Below are 16,190 nucleotides of genomic sequence, written 5' to 3'. Positions count from 1 at the left end.
CAGAACACTAGACCCAGCCACCGAAGAATACTCATTCTCTCCAGGTTCACATGGTTCATCAAGTTAGATCCTAACACATTTCAATAAATTTAAAATTATCAAAATCATATGAAATATATTCTCTGATCATAACAATCAGGTTAGGAATTAATATAAGTAAGATAGGTAGGAAAAAACGGCCCATAAATCTGGAAATTAAACAACACACTTCTAAATAACTCATGGGTCAATTAGCACTTAACAATCTTTTGTCTCACTTTTTTTTTTTTAAACAAAGGACAAATGATAAGACCTCCTCAACAATTTCACAGTTATTTAGTGAGGATGAAACGAGGGAACAGAGGTTAGATTACTTTGATTGTTTGGAGATCGTACACAAATACAGTATCCTCTGAAAATAAAGACTGAAGCCTTCTCTGAATAATAGCGAAACTACTTCTACTGTTATTTACTGTAGCCAGAGAGGACAATCATGTGCCAAAGGGGAAAAATCATGGCCACCTTACCAGCAAATCTTCTGGTTTCATGATATAGAACAATTTATCCCATCATTTATGGCTGTTTTCCAAATTCTGCCATTGCCACCACCACATTTTCCCTTGATTTTTTTCTATCGTGTTTGTGATAAGGGAAGAAAATATTCTTCTTGAAGAATATTGTGTAACCTTATGTCCTTAAGTGAAGGCTGGTAAATCAAGGCAATTGGTGGTGGTCTTGGTGTGCTTCTGCTGGGGCAATTCTCTCTCCTTTATCTTTTTATTATTTTCTCTTCCTTCCCTTCATTTCTCCTATGTTCTCTTTCCTCTCCCTTTCTTTCTCATTACCTGTCCCCTCCACCTCCATTCTGACTCCCTTGTCAAAACTAGCCCCATGATGGAATTTTGAACTAATGATGTTACTCCTAGTTCGTTAGGAAAAAAAATCCAGTATTTTTTACATTTACTTTAAAGAGATGTTTGGTCTTGACACTGTGGCCTAGAATAGTTAAATGACTTTAATCTGATATAAATCCACTGCTCTGACCACTTGTTACATCTCTGAATTTTAAGTCCCGATGAAGCCCATGAAAATGGTCCTCCTGAAAGTCCTTTCCCACCTCTATGAACTGCTGGGTTGGCTGACTTGATCCTCTCTATTGCTGCCCCACTTATTTCCCCTAATTATTTGTGTTTGGCTCTAAACCTTTACAGTGTTGTCCAGGTTCAATCGATACCACAGCTTGTTTTGATTGGCAAAAGAGACCATTTAACAGAAAAAGTAAATGAAGGTCTCAAAAGCTTATCCAGGTAAATCCTAGTCATGAGACACATTTGTCTGGGGTGTAAGTAGTCTGGAAGACAGGAGGAAAGCTGTTCTCATCCTACGCATATACTTTCAGAGATGTAGGAGAGAATGCAGTGATGCAGGAGGAAATGCAGCGATGACATGGACTTGGCTCTTCCAAAGAAAACTGAGTGAGTTTAAGTTTGTAAAGGCAAAAAGGAAAATGTAACAATGGCTATACGATACATACCCCCATATAGATAGGGTAGAGACTTAATGGTCATCAAATAATGGATGTTAATACACCATAAACAGAGAAAAGCACCAGCTCTGCTAGAATTCCCAGGAAAATTACATCAAATCCATGGTCTTTCATTATTTCAGGTTGGTTTATACTTGTTGGCGGTATGAGACTTGCTACCTGATTAGCTAGTTTTATTAAGCACATACACAAATGACAAGAGGCACAAGACTAGCATAAGATGGGATTTACTCATTTTAAATACATTTTATATATACAAAAATTCTGCTATGTACCGGATTTATTATGATCTAAGATAGATAATAGCTGACCTCATTGTGTTTCCAGTAGAGAAGACAAACATTGATTAGATATACAAATAATCAATTAAAGGTATCAAGAAGTAACAGAGCACGTTTTGGGGCATCTAGACACCATATTAAGCCTTCTTTGATCAGTAAATATTCTGTGGCTTTGGGCAGGATACCTAAAACTCTGTTTCTTCCTTGTTGAAATAATAAATAATACCATCATTCCAATCTGTTTACAAGGACAAAATATGGCTGGATTTAAAAGATCCAAATTCTTTGAGCATTTACAGATTGTATAATAATGTTAACATAAAATTAGTATCCTGATAGACAGGAATGTCAAACTTTAAAAAATTAAATGAGAAAATTTTACATTGCTCTTATAGCAAAATGTTTGGTGGAGGTAGTCAGTAATGCTATTTCCCTTCTACTGCCCATCCTCTTTCCTGAGGAGTAAAATATGCATTCAGACAGAAAATATCCATGTCAGAAAATGGGGAGAGTAGTCACAAGTAAATTAGCACCCATCTTCATGAATATTTAAAACAGCCAGTATGAAAGCACACTCCCATTTGTGCGAATTTCTGTTATTTTAAAAGTCATCTGTGGTTTTGGCTCATGGAGGATGAATCTTAAAGAATTTATTTTCCTTCACGAAATAATCAGGTTGCAAAGAAATAAACAATGAGTGACTATAAAACGTTTTGCTACTATCAGTGCTAATAAGAGAAAAATCTGATTTTCAATTCATAGCAGCCTGGTCTGATTTTTAAAGGAGTATATCTTAATGTCAGAAAATAAGCAAGCTATGACTCTCTCCATATCTCTAGGTAGATGCGTAGATATCTAGGGTTGGTATGGGGAGAGAGAGGGGGAGAGAGAGGGAGGGAGAAAGAGGGAGAATTTTCCTTCGTGTCTTTCCTATCATAATGGCCAATGGTGATGTAAGGCCAAGTTTCCAATGACTAAACAGTAAGAGAAGGAGATATTGATGCTTGAAAGAATCTTGTGTTGTTTCTCTTGGGCCCTAATATATCTCTACCGCATAAAAATGAAATATTAGATCTGAGTGTAGTATTTCCATTTGGGAGTAGAGCACCAGCTGTCTTCTTAAATTTCCATGCCACTTAATCTAGCTCTAAGCTTGGTTAGCTTTCAATTCACAAAGAAGGCAACAACAGTTACACAGGGTCACATTTTCAGCAAGGTCTCTGAGGTAATGAAGTGTACCAAGTATGCTAATAAAGAGAGCAGTGAAGTTAATTCCTTGAGGCAAGTGGAAATACATGGCTCTAAGAGCCACATTTTGGTGCAATGAAAGAAGTGACCTGTGAATAGAAGGAGTTAATGTTGAAAGGCAAGAATTTGAGAGTTTCTCAGCATTGTTGGGGGATTACCACTCAATTAGCCTTACTGATGACAACGTTGAATTTATTACCTTGTACATTCATTTCTCTCCTCATACGCATCAAAAGATGCTTAGAGTCAAAACCCCCAGATGATCATCTAGAGAGCTACTCACATTAAAATCATCTGCTGCATCAGCCCTCTCATTGCACAAAATAAACTAGCAAAAGATATGATGCTGATATGTCCATTCTAATCACTACCAAGATTTTTCATAGGCTACTGGTACATTTGTCAAAATTTCCAAGTCCTTCATGCCTATGCTAGGTCAGAGGAGAAAAAAAAAAGATATTTAAATAAGCTTTGTATCACACCTTTAAGAAGTTAAGTAATTTTGTCAGAACGTGATGTAAAAAGTTTTAGAGTTGAGGGCACTAATCTGAAAATAACTTCTCACCTGACTCCCTAATACGTGCTTGTCAGAGAAGATGGCTTATTAATATTAAATCACTCCATTAAGCCTATACTATGGTAGCATACACAGAAAAATACATGAGAAACAAAAAAACTGAAAGTTACCAAGAAATCATCCTATTATTCAGGTACATACCTTATACCTCTTTAAGATTAATAAGTGGTTGATAAGCATAATACAGAATAAATCATAGAATCACAGAATATTAATGCTACACACTATGCTGGTATATTTCTCCCCTATTGTCATTCTAACCACTGTGTAACAAAACAGCATAAAATGACACTCATTTATTCTCACGTTAATAGGTCACCTGGCATGGTTTTGCCTCAGTTGATGGGCTGTGGGACTGCTAATCTGCATCAGATTATGGATCAATCCAAGTCTGCTTTATGAGTCTCCTCTAGGTCTTCAGATATCTCGGAACATTCTTCTAATGACAAAGCTTGGAAGATTCCAGATACGTGAATAAAAACATGCAATGTTTCTTAAAGCTTAGGATCAGAACTCTAGCTGTTGGATCTCACAGATGGTTACTTCTCCTACATTCCATTGGCTGAAGAAAGTCACGAAGAGGAGAAGAAACATGTTCCTCCCAAAGAAGTAGGTGGGGGAGTCATTACTGTTGAACAATCAGTGATTCTACTCAAGTTGTTAACAGTAATCTAACCTTATTCCACACAGAGGAACATTGGAGTCACTGGAAGCATCTGCTCTTGTATGTGTGTATATGTGTGACATGTTTCAGGGAACGCTACAGGTTAATTTCAAAACTAGGATAATAGCAATGTGCTCCATATTTTAAAACAGGAAACTCCACTATATTTTAATATAGTCCTCTATATTATATACTATACCCTCTTGGAAACTGACATATTTTCCCCAAGTGATAAAATGAACTATTGCTTCTCAAAAGCTCATTGTAGACAGCAGGAAGGGTATGTTTTGATTTGTGTGTGTGTGTGTGTGTGTGTGTGTGTGTGTGTGTGTGTGTGTGTGTTTTAAAAAATAATAGCTCCTTTTTCCATACCCAATAGATACACACACAAATAAACATTCACATATGTCCACACATAATGTAGAGGGAGGGAGGAATGAAGGGAGAGAGAGAAAATACTAATGTAGAAATGCAATTATTTATCCAATTTAAAGCTAAGCCAGCCCTAACTGAATTTGGAGCTGCAGTATTTTTGCCTTTTGTTTTTGTTTTTGTTTTTCCCTAGGAGTCTAGGAATCTCCAGGACAAAATAGGAGCTGCTAGGCAATCTCCTTCCCAAGTCTGTCATTTTGTTAACAGGAATGGGAAGTGTGGACTGATAATCAGGGCAACAAACCCAGCAGAGCCAAGAATTTCTATTCCTTCTCTTTCAGTAGGGATGGAAAACAAAAATTATTGTTTTTTAAAATTTACAAGACTTTTTTTTTTTAATATCTCGGAAAAGCAGGATGTGCTGACAAGACAGGTCAATCAGAAGCTATTGGAAAGAAGAACATTTTCTTTCTTGACATCAACCCTATGAATATATAAAAAAGGAATTGCTATAACAGAAAAAAATACTATTACAGCTGTGACTAGTGATATGTACTGAACAGCCTGCAAATCTCACCCAGAATCACTCCGGAATTCACTCACCACACATTTACTGAGCTGCAGATGGTCTTCTTGCTTATCTGATGGCAGATATCTCCAAACTGTTGGAATTACCCAACAACTTAACTTTTTGAACAAGTTTTCAAAGACTTCTTACAGATTTCTTCTTTACTGTAATGAATGTAGAAGGAGTAGATAACTTACACAGCACTTTGGTGGGCACATGGTGTGTTGGTTTTTTAATGGAGACACAGAGTATGGAATTAATGCTATAATGGAAAAGATGAAATTCATACTGCTTGACAATAATGATTTTACTCTTTTTTAGGGTTTTGTATTGTACCTGTATCCACTTTATGCTTTGGGTTTTAATGGGTTAATGACGGACTACCATACAGTTTACCTCCCAGGTGTTTTCCTTACTTTGAGTTTCCATGAAATTAATGGGAGAATGACATATTCCAGTACAAATGCTACATCATCTCCCTAGACATAACTATAAACTTTCCTCTATAGGAATTCAAATTAATATTTTCAGCACATGGAGTGATTCTGTGGTTTAAATATCTTTAAGACAAAATTGGCCTTTCTGTGGTTAAATGAATAAAGTCTCTTATTTTTTTTCTTCTACCACTAGTGTGCCTTCATCTCCTTGCATAAATAGAAAAGTTAATCCTAGAGAACAAATGAGTAAACCTCATTTTTTTAAAATGACCATAAATGGATGCAAAAAGGACAGGATAGAAAGACTAGTGTTTTTCTTTTTAATGAATTTGATGTTATTTATGAGGCTGTTTTTCATGAAACATGCTTTCCAAAGCAAGCAATCCAAACACCCACCACTGCTTCTAGACTGTACAGAAGAAAAGACAAGTCAGATTGACCTGTATTAAAATTCTATCTCTGCAAATTACAAACGATATGACCTTGAATGAGTTACTTAATTTCTGAGTTTTAATTTACTCTTCTGGAAAAATAGAAATGATACCTGTTTAACAGAGTTGTGGTAAGAATAAGAGTGATATATGCAAGGTGCTTGGCCCTTGGTGAGTATTCAGTAAATGATAATGTTTACTATATCATTATATTTAGAAAATAGTAATGCATGGCAAGCAAGAGTTCAGCCTTTGGAGTCAAGGTGGATCTGGGTTCAAATCCAGACTACTCCACTAGCTATGTGAAGAATCACTGATGAGTTTACCCTTAGCATAAGACTCAATTTCCTAGTTTTTATGGGCTCATAGTATTTTGGGGGGAAATTCTTGGCACCTGACCCTTTGCTTAGTAGACAGTTGTCACTCAGGAAGTGATAGCCCATATTAGTGGTAGAATCTGTAGTAGCAATACTCCTAGTGAACCAGTGAAAATCTTCATTTGATAAAATTCTTATAATTTAGTATTTCATGGGTAATATTTTAGTCTGTTCCAGATTAAAATATAGCAAGATCTTCCTAAGAAGCCCTACTGAAACCACATTTCTCTTCTGACACCTTACTGATCCCAAACATATATATGCCTCCAAGAGTAAACTCATAATCATCATTGTGACTTTCTCTAAGGACTCCTTCTATCCCAGTCCTAAGGGATGATTTCTCACAAGTGGGGAGGACTCACATGCAGTAGAGGCCCCAGAGTGACAGAGAGGAAGAGATCCACTCTCATCCTTTGCCTCTTTGATTTTTTACCTCCATGTTTCCTTGACTTCCTAGGTAATAGGGTTGAGTGAAATATCTCCCTGGAGAAAACTTGGACATTTTAAATTTGAAAGATAAAGTTGAGATTACAGGGGTGCTCCTGACTCATAGGCAGTTGGCTGCCTCAGTTACCTGCTTAACTCCTGACAACCTGAACCACCTCTTCCAGAGTATGAAAAGCTCCTTCAACATCCTGCAAGTTTGGTGGGGTGGGCAGCTTGCTGGAAAGATTAATGTCACTGGCCACTAATCTTATAGTCTTCTGGTTATTCAGGAAAGTTATCATTACGTTCCAGCAAGGCAGACATAAGGTAAATCTTATTTCTATTTAGGTGTAATGGGTGAAAAGAAGGAACAGCAGGAATCATTTAAAAATCATTTTAAAACACAATTCTTAGTGTTTTGTAAATGTTTTTTTTTTTAAGATTTTATTTATTTATTTGACAGAGAGAGACAGCCAGCGAGAGGGAACACAGGCCGGGGGAATGGGAGAGGAAGAGGCAGGCTCCCAGGGGAGGAGCCTGACGTGGGACCCGATCCCAGGACTCCAGGATCACGCCCTGAGCTGAAGGCAGATGCTTAACGACTGAGCCACCCAGGCGCCCCCAATTAAACAACTGGTTTGACTGACTTCCCCTCTGCCAGCCCAAGTTAACTGTATTGATTTCAGATAGTCTTATTCCTAAACTTCAGTTAAAGGACATTTGTAGGTCTGGCTTCATAAGAGTCACCTTGGGAGCTTTGCAATAAATAATAGATTCCTGGGCATCATTCCTGATACTTCAGATTCAGAAGCTCCTGGCCCAGGAATCTATATTTCAACAAAGATCTCAGCTATCAGTAGCAGTCTTAAATTTGTCATACATAACACCAGACTGGTCATTCAGATGACAAATAGAGATATTGTAGTTTCCTTAGGATCTCTTCCTCTTGCCTTCAGGATTGCCTTCATGATTTATCGGCCAGATTATTTGATCAATCCTTATAAATAAGCATATGTAACCATGGTGTCATTTTAGAGCCCTGGCTTCTAAGCTCATGGGGCGGGTGGGGGATATGGGGAGAATACACAGGGGGTTATTCTCTCTCTCTCTCTCTCTCTCCTTATTCATCTGTTATGACCATTGATACTTTTCTATATATTTTCCCCAATATGGTAAATAAGTAAGTGAATGGATGAACAATGACACTGCATTCTAAGTAGGAGCAGAGATCCTGAGAAGAGGCAGATTTGAGTGTTCTGTGGGCTGTTTCAAGCCTGGAAACTGTCTTCAGATGAGATTTCTATAGCATTGACTAAGCTATCAAGCTTCAAGTCTGAAGATGCCCTTGTCATAACCACTGGATATGACTGACCAAGGGAGTTGCATCTCTAATTCCTATTGATGTCAGTCATTTCACTGGGTCCATAGCTAATGGTCTAAACCCCTAAATCCAGCCAGCTTTTTGGCCAGTACTTGTTATTAATCAGAAAGTGAGGGTGAGAGATGTGGGAACATTTTTTTCTAACCCTAGGAGAACAGGGCTATGGGTACCTAAAAAAACAGGCATGGCTTAATTTCTAAGATATTTAGAAAAATCATTTTTATGTAAGAATGTCAGCAATCTGGCAAAAGACTTTTAAAAGGAAGTCTAGTCTGTTAAAATATCCCAATATGGGACAAATGTGGTATTTTTCCAATATAGTCAGTTGGAAAGGAAAGAGCTACAAACATTTAAAAGGATCTGATGCAGCCCTGAGCTATCAGAGCAGGATTCTTTTGGAAATTTTTGCAGCTAGGATTCTTGAGTAGCGGAAACATTCACATAGCAACTAGTGAGCTGCAGAAGGATATGAGATGGCCTAGAGGTATAATGATTACTGAGGTGGGGGAAAAAGAGCTTCTATGATTTCCCTGCTACACATACTCACAAAGCAGAAATGCCTTCATAGAAAACATATTAAGGATCTAAATACCAACCTAGCTTTGACATGTTCCATCATGCTTGTTACAGGGCTCACAACATGAATTCATCTTTATCCTCTGTATGTTTGTTGATGACAAATCCATTTGGGATGATCTGTATTAATAGATGGGTAGTATATGGGACCCACTGGATATCTTTCCAGTCCTCCCTCTTTGGAACTTGACGCCCTGCCCATGGAGGTGAACCCCTCTCATCTTTATTCATGCTGTATATCCCCTACCTTCAGACCATAACTGATTAGGTCAGAATCAGGCACCTGACCCAAGTTGGATTGATCTCATTCTCTCTCTTCAGACTTTGATATTAAACTAGCTCAGAATTTACACATGGTAAAGTTTATACAAGCCACCTGAATAATGACGTTGGAGGCTGAAGGTGTTGGATTGCTGCATTTTCTTAAATGGCAAAGGAATTGAAAATTAAAAATAATGAAATAAAAGAGTTCAGGAACAATTAAATATGATTTTGTGACAAACCCTCATCTCTTCCCACCCACTGATACCATGAGGAGAACAATGAAACACTGATGTCTGTTTCATTAATAATAAGAGCAATAACTTTTTGTCATAAAATACAGCAAAATGGTTTATTGTTAAGTATATTCTTAATACACCATAATGAGAAAAAAGAATGGTTCTGCCTCTTATGGCTGGAACTGTGAGTCACTACATCATCGGCCAGCTGATACCTCACTGGTGCTCCCAGAGATGTTTGTGCAGAGGACAAATCTAATGGCCTACTGTGCATTACCAAGTGTCCTACTCCAAACTCCTCTCCAGAGTCTAGCAATGAATAACGTGTTTCAAGAGGTTCTTTACCTTCTCTGGCTTCACCTAACTTCAACTCTCTCTTTTCTATATTTAGTTTTGATGCCAAATCAATCAATCAATCAATCAATCAATCAATCAAACAAACAAACCTTGGAAAATAAATTCAATGAAAAGAGCGAAAGAACAGAATTTCTCTCCAAATAACATGTATTCCATGATCTTCTGCTGAGTTCTCCTTGGTATTATATCAAACTTTAATGTGTACACAAATCAACTGAGAATCTTGTTAAAATTCAAACTCTGATTTCATATGTCCTGAGCGAGTCTGAGATTTATCTGCAGTTCCAAAAAGCACCCAGGTGGTGCCGATAGCCCTCATTTTAGGTATCAAGTTTTTAAGGTCCAGTGAGAAGACATTGGCAGATAACTCCCCCCAAGTTAGGAAAATGCTCCAGGTTATACTAACCAAATGAGAAAAAAAAGAGTGATGGGGTTTCTTAAAAGGAAGAATCCCAAGCGCTATTAAAAGAGAACTGATGACACAGATGTAAGAGTAGTCAACTTTTTCTCAGTCCTGTGGCTGCTTGGCATTCTGGGTTTTGACAAATATCTCAAGTTCTAGAGTGAAGAAAAGGGAAAAAGGAGGTTTGATTTCCTTATGGCCATTCCCACATAGATTTTTCTCAATAGTGATAGTTAAACAGTTAAATTTATTTCTGTGTATATTACCAAATTTAATCCTGAAGCAACCTAATAAAATAGGTACTATTATTTTCACCTTTATAGATGAGGAACTTGAGTCAGATGAGTATTTGCCCAAAGTCGCAAAATTAGTAAGTGGGAGAGCCAGGATTTAAACAAGGGTTTTTAGATACTTATTCTCAACCTCTGTGATAGCCTATTAGATTTTAAATCAGTGTAAGAATTTTAAACAAATAAAGCTATTGTTCAAGTCTTACTGAAAATTGTCTTTCATTTTTAAAAACTTAGATGTTTGATTTAGAATTTGCTGTCTTAATCAGGAGGAAAATTTGATTAACACCTTTTGTCCTTCTGGCATTATATTTTGTATCCTCTGTTCTCCATGCAAAGGCCAGATTGAGAATTGAGTAGCAGAAGGAGATGAAACCAGAATAAAATAAATAGAAACCATTTCACTGGTAACTGTGTTCTTGTATCCCCTTTTAGAAGAAGAGATTTTCGAAGGGTTATTTTATCACCATCTGTGAGAAATTCAGTTTCAATTACAGAAAAAAATTTGAAAATAATTTATGGAGCAAATTTTGCTCTAAATTGTGAAAAAGTTTTTTTTTTTTGTCGTTGGTTTCTTTTTTTTTTTTTTAACAGAAGGATGTGAAATCTGGTAGAACAAATCATCTCTTTCCTATGAAGTAAACATGATGTCACTGAAGAAAGCTGCGGCTCCCAATGGACTCTGGGAGAGAAGAAAAATATACTCCCATGTAAGTCTCAGCCCCAGAGATTTTTACCTCTTAAAATTTACTTGCATAGTTACAAAATTCTATAGCAGTTGAATGCCATTCGTCTTAGCCAGACAGCTGTCTCACATTTTCTTCTCTATGGAGCCAATATTTATTTCTACCAGAAGACTCTAGATCACAAGTCATTTGACACTTCTAGTTTATCTTCGTTAGCTGAAAAGGTTAATTTAATGCTTTCTGCACTGCATGTTACAAGTAGTTTTGAGAGCAGCAGCTTCATTTAAGGAAAAAGTTTCAGACATGACATTCTATTCAGTTGAATTCCTAGGCCATCACAAGGTTTGACCTCATAAGCAAACATTAACCTTCTGCCTCATGTTGAAAGGCATTGCCTCATCACTTTATTGATGTGGCCATCACATCCATGGCCTACATCCCCTCCTGCTGGGCATTTTGGAGGCTGAGGGCTTACACCTGAGCCTTCTTTGGAACTTCTACTACACAAGTGAGCTGCCTCATTCAGGGTTTCACCCTCATCCATGGAATAGGAAACATGAGAAGATGGAAGCCCAGCTCCCTTGCCTCTCTTTGGGCACCCGGAATGCCCATTCCACATCCAAAGTGCCCCCACGGGACCAGCGGAGACTACAGCTGCAAATATATCACAGTTCAACATCTCTCTGCCCATTCCAGCTTCTCTGTTTCCTCACAAGTGTGATTCCCAAGACACTCACCAACAAAGCTCCTGTGTGGAGATTTCAGAGACTCAGTCTTGGATCCCAACCTGCACCATCACTGGGACATTTAGCCCCATTACAAAGACATCATTCCCTCATTCATAAGTCCCTTCATTCATTCATTCATCAAATATTTTTAAGTTTCTACTATGCTGGGCATAGTATTAATTGCTGGGGATATGTGGTAAATAAGACAGATGTGATACCTGACTGTATGGGGATACTGATGGGGTTTATAAGAAAAGAAGCAGGGAGTTATAATAAATTGAAATATGTGCTCCAATAGGAGAAATCCAAGGAGGGAGGGTTGAAATGGTTTTGAGAGATTAAATTGTTATGTCACCCCACAAGCAGTGTACAAGAGTTCCAGCCCTTTCAAATCCTCACCAACATTACATATGATCAGTCTTTTTAACTTTAGCTTTTCTGACAGGTGTGTAGTGGTATCTTAAGTGGTTTCAATTTGCATTTCCTTAAATATTTCATGTGTTTTTAAGATTTTATAAGAAATGCTTTGGTGTAGTTTTCTTAATGTGTCATATGCTTGGCATTTATTAAAGTTTTGAATCTGTAGGTTTATAGTTTTGATCAAGTTTGGAAAATTTTTCAGTATTGTTTCTTCAGATGTGTTTCTGTCCCATTCTCTCTCTCCTCTCACTCAGAGTTCAATTGCGTGTATACTTGGTGACTTGAAGCTGTCTCAAAGCTCCGTGGTGTTCTGTTCAGTCTTTTTGATTGTCCTTTTTCTGTCCTGTTTCATTTTCAATAGTTTCTATTGCTGTGTCTTCAGGTTCATTACTTTTCTCCTGCAACATGTGTTTTGCCATGAATCCCATCCAGTCTATTTTTCATCTCTGATATTGTAGTTTTCATCTCTAGAAAGAAATTCTATTTGGGCCTTTTAAAAATATGTTTCATGTCTCTACTTAACATATTCAACCTTCCCTCTAGCTTCTTCAATATATAGAAGGCAGTTATAATTACCTTTCTAATGTCCTTTGTTAATTTTATTGTTGGTGTCAGTCAGGTTCCATTTTAGTTGATTGATTTTTCTCCTCATTACGGGTCACATTTTCCTGCTTCTTTGCATGCTTGGTAACTCTTCATTGTATGCCGGAAGTTGTGAATTTGATCTTGTTGGATGCTGGATATTTTTATATACCTATAAATATTCTTGAGCTTTGTTCTAGGACGTGGTTAAATTATAGTTTTGGTCTTCCTTGTATCATTTGTTAGGCCAACTCAGAGCAGTGTTTGGTCTAGGTCTAATTATTCACTGCTACTGAGGAAGAACTTTGTGATTATTCTACACAATGCTCCAAGAATTATGAGTTTTTCCAGTCTGGCTGGTAGAAAAAGGCACTATTCCTGGCCCTATATGAGCTTCACTTTCTTTACTTGGCCTCAGGTAGTTTCTCTACATGCACATGCTGGTCACTACTCAGATGAAAACTTGAGAGCGATATCTCTGAAGCTCTCCCTCTGTGCTCTCTATTCTCTGGTACTCTGTTCTCTGGTACTCTATGTACTCTAACCACTGTGGTTTCCCTCAACTTTGTCTCCGAAGCACAGGAAGTCGGCTGAGCTATACTTAGGTCCTCCCTTCCCAGCTAAGACCTAGAAACACTTTCAAGGCAGTAAGCTTGTAATTGCAATTATAGGCTCACCTCATTTGTTTCCCATCTCCTAGGCTCATGCCTCCTTTTGCCTAGTGTCCCATGTCTTGAAAAGCATTGTTTCATTTTTTTATATATATTATTATTTTAGGAAGGAGGGTAAATTTGTTCCCTATTCCTCCTGCTTGTCTAGGAATATTGCAAGATTTTAAACAGAGAATGACTTGTATTTTAAGAAACATGCAGTCTACAGTGTGGAGAATGTTGAACTAAAGCAAACCTGGAGACAGGCAGAGAGTCAAATGAAGAAGATTTAGCATAGGTTAGGTGAGCTATCCTAGTACGTAGTAGATTGTATCATCCTGCTTTGCCAATTATTGTCGAAGAGGAATCATGATAGTCACCATTGTGTAGAGAGGAGAGAGAATGATATGTGTGTTTATGCGTGTGTGTATAAGGATTGATAGGTAGTATATAAAATACAAAGAAAGGAGTCAACTTTCCAGTCCACCTCCAGTGCAACATGGTGTGGCACATCTCATGGATGAACTTTATGTTGCAAAAATATATCAAAGTATTATTCTGCATGTTAGTATATTTTCTCCCTTCTCAACTTGTTTACCATTTCTCAGTAACCTTTCCCCATCACAAGCAATTGAAAAAAAGAACACTCCAAGAATATTTCAAATATATACAGAGAATGAATTTTTCATTCTCCAAAGATTAGATGAGGCTAAGAAAAGTGGTGCATAGAAGGTATGTACAGAGGGAGGGGGGTGTTGCTGTATGTGGCTCAAACTGAGGAGGAAGCAGAGAAACAACTATATTCCTGGAAGGGGGCTCATGAATCAGAATCTTCTCCTGCAAGAACCAGGGAGGAAGTGTTATGGACTTTAGCTGTCTCAGAGCACTGAATTCCACTGAACCAACGCCTGTGAACAATAATGCCAACCAACTGCCACATTTGACATCCCAGAACAAAGAGTAGGAAAATGTGGGCAACTTATGTGGAAATGGAGTTGTAAAGAAAACACTTTGTCCCATATCAGAGTTGGAGGAATAAAGGAGAACCAGCTGGGCCTTCCTCCATAAGCCACACTACCTCTGTGTGTTACTTGTGTTACTACTTCTTTCTCCTCTCTTGGTAATAACCTCTTTCCTCTCTTCAAGACACTTCATAACGTTTCTGACTTTTCCCGTTGCCTTTACTACCAAAAATTGCTCACAGGATGAGAAATAAATGACTCATAATGCAGTTATACTAACTAGACTACCACAGCAATACAGAAGAAGAAGAATTAATAAGAAATAAAGATCATCATTATTGAACTAGGAAAACCTAACAACCAGGTAATTTTACCCTGAAATGAATGTAACATTGTGTGCCAACTATACTTTAATAAAATAATAATAATAATTGATTTAAAAAAGCCCAAGTAGTTTTCTTTCTGTAGTTAACATATTTACTTGTGATGTCCCCTGGAAACCGATTCTGAGTCTATATTCCTTTATCTACCGCATCTTTCCACTGTAGTAAAAGGTCCCACACATGAAAGTTCTTAGTAAATGTTGACTGACAGACACTTACGGAGTGACTAAAACGAGGTGATTAAAATCTCTAAGCTCCACGTTACCTCTATAAAATTATTCATTTAACTACTTCAGTCTACTGTGCTTTCAGAAACCAAATATATGCACAGTACTTGAAAGTATGAAACCTTGGTCCCAGGATCTGAAAAACAAACCCAAACCAAAAAACCTACTACGTGTTCTATAACATGTGCCTCCACCCCAGTTCCCTGCCCTGGAAGGCAGAGCTTTTAATATTATTAAAGCTAACCTGGTTAAAATTGGGGGAAGCTACTAAAAACTCCAGCATCAGACTGGTGGGAGTTTGTGCAATTGGCAGATTCTTTACCCAAGAAGAATATACATATGCATCATGTTAGGTATAAGTATAAAACCAAAGGTAAACAAGGTATTTTGCCCATTTATCATCCAAGCCATTTGTAGCATCTCTGAAAAAGTCTCTTAGGCCTGGCAATGCCCACTGTGGCCCAGCACCCTCATAGTCCTTGTCGAGTCAAAACTCACCATATGCCCTTCACTGGGTCTGACCAGTGACACATCCACTCTACTGAGCCTATGAACAGTAGTGCCAAAGAACAGCCCTTCTCATGGCCTTAGGTTAAATTATGCAGGTGGGATGCCCAGTAGATTGGTATCTAAAGTTAACTTTTGAATCCTTCTCACAAACAATAGAGGATAACAATATTACTCTATTTTAGGCATTGCATTAAGCATTTCACAAACATCACTTTATTTCCACAAAAAACTCTCTGAGTTAGGTAGTTCAGAGAAACTGAAGCTTAAAGTTTAGTGATATGTATGGCATCACAGACCTAGTGAGAGCAGAGTAGGTCTGGAGATTGAGCCTTTGACCTGTATGACTCTTTACAGCTAGCAGGAATTTCTATTGGGAAATCACCTTTGGTTGTGATACATTCCAGCCCCTTTCCATGCAAATCACCTCACCTCCAGGTCAAGCTTAAATTTAATCAAATAGTAACTCTCCTCACTAAATATTAGATGTTCTTTTTTTTTTTAAGTTGATGCTCGTTTTTCTACTAAATCAAAATTTCAAGAAAAAATTATAGGGTCAAGAATAGGAAGAGATCAGATGTCAAATTAATAACTTCTCTAACAAACAATTAGAAAACTTAAAGAGGTCTAAT

This window comes from Ursus americanus, chromosome 3 (assembly GCF_024610735.1).
Source record: "Ursus americanus isolate L20-20 chromosome 3, mUrsAme1.1.p, whole genome shotgun sequence".
Taxonomy (NCBI): domain Eukaryota; kingdom Metazoa; phylum Chordata; class Mammalia; order Carnivora; family Ursidae; genus Ursus; species Ursus americanus.
This window is presented reverse-complemented; position numbering follows the sequence as displayed.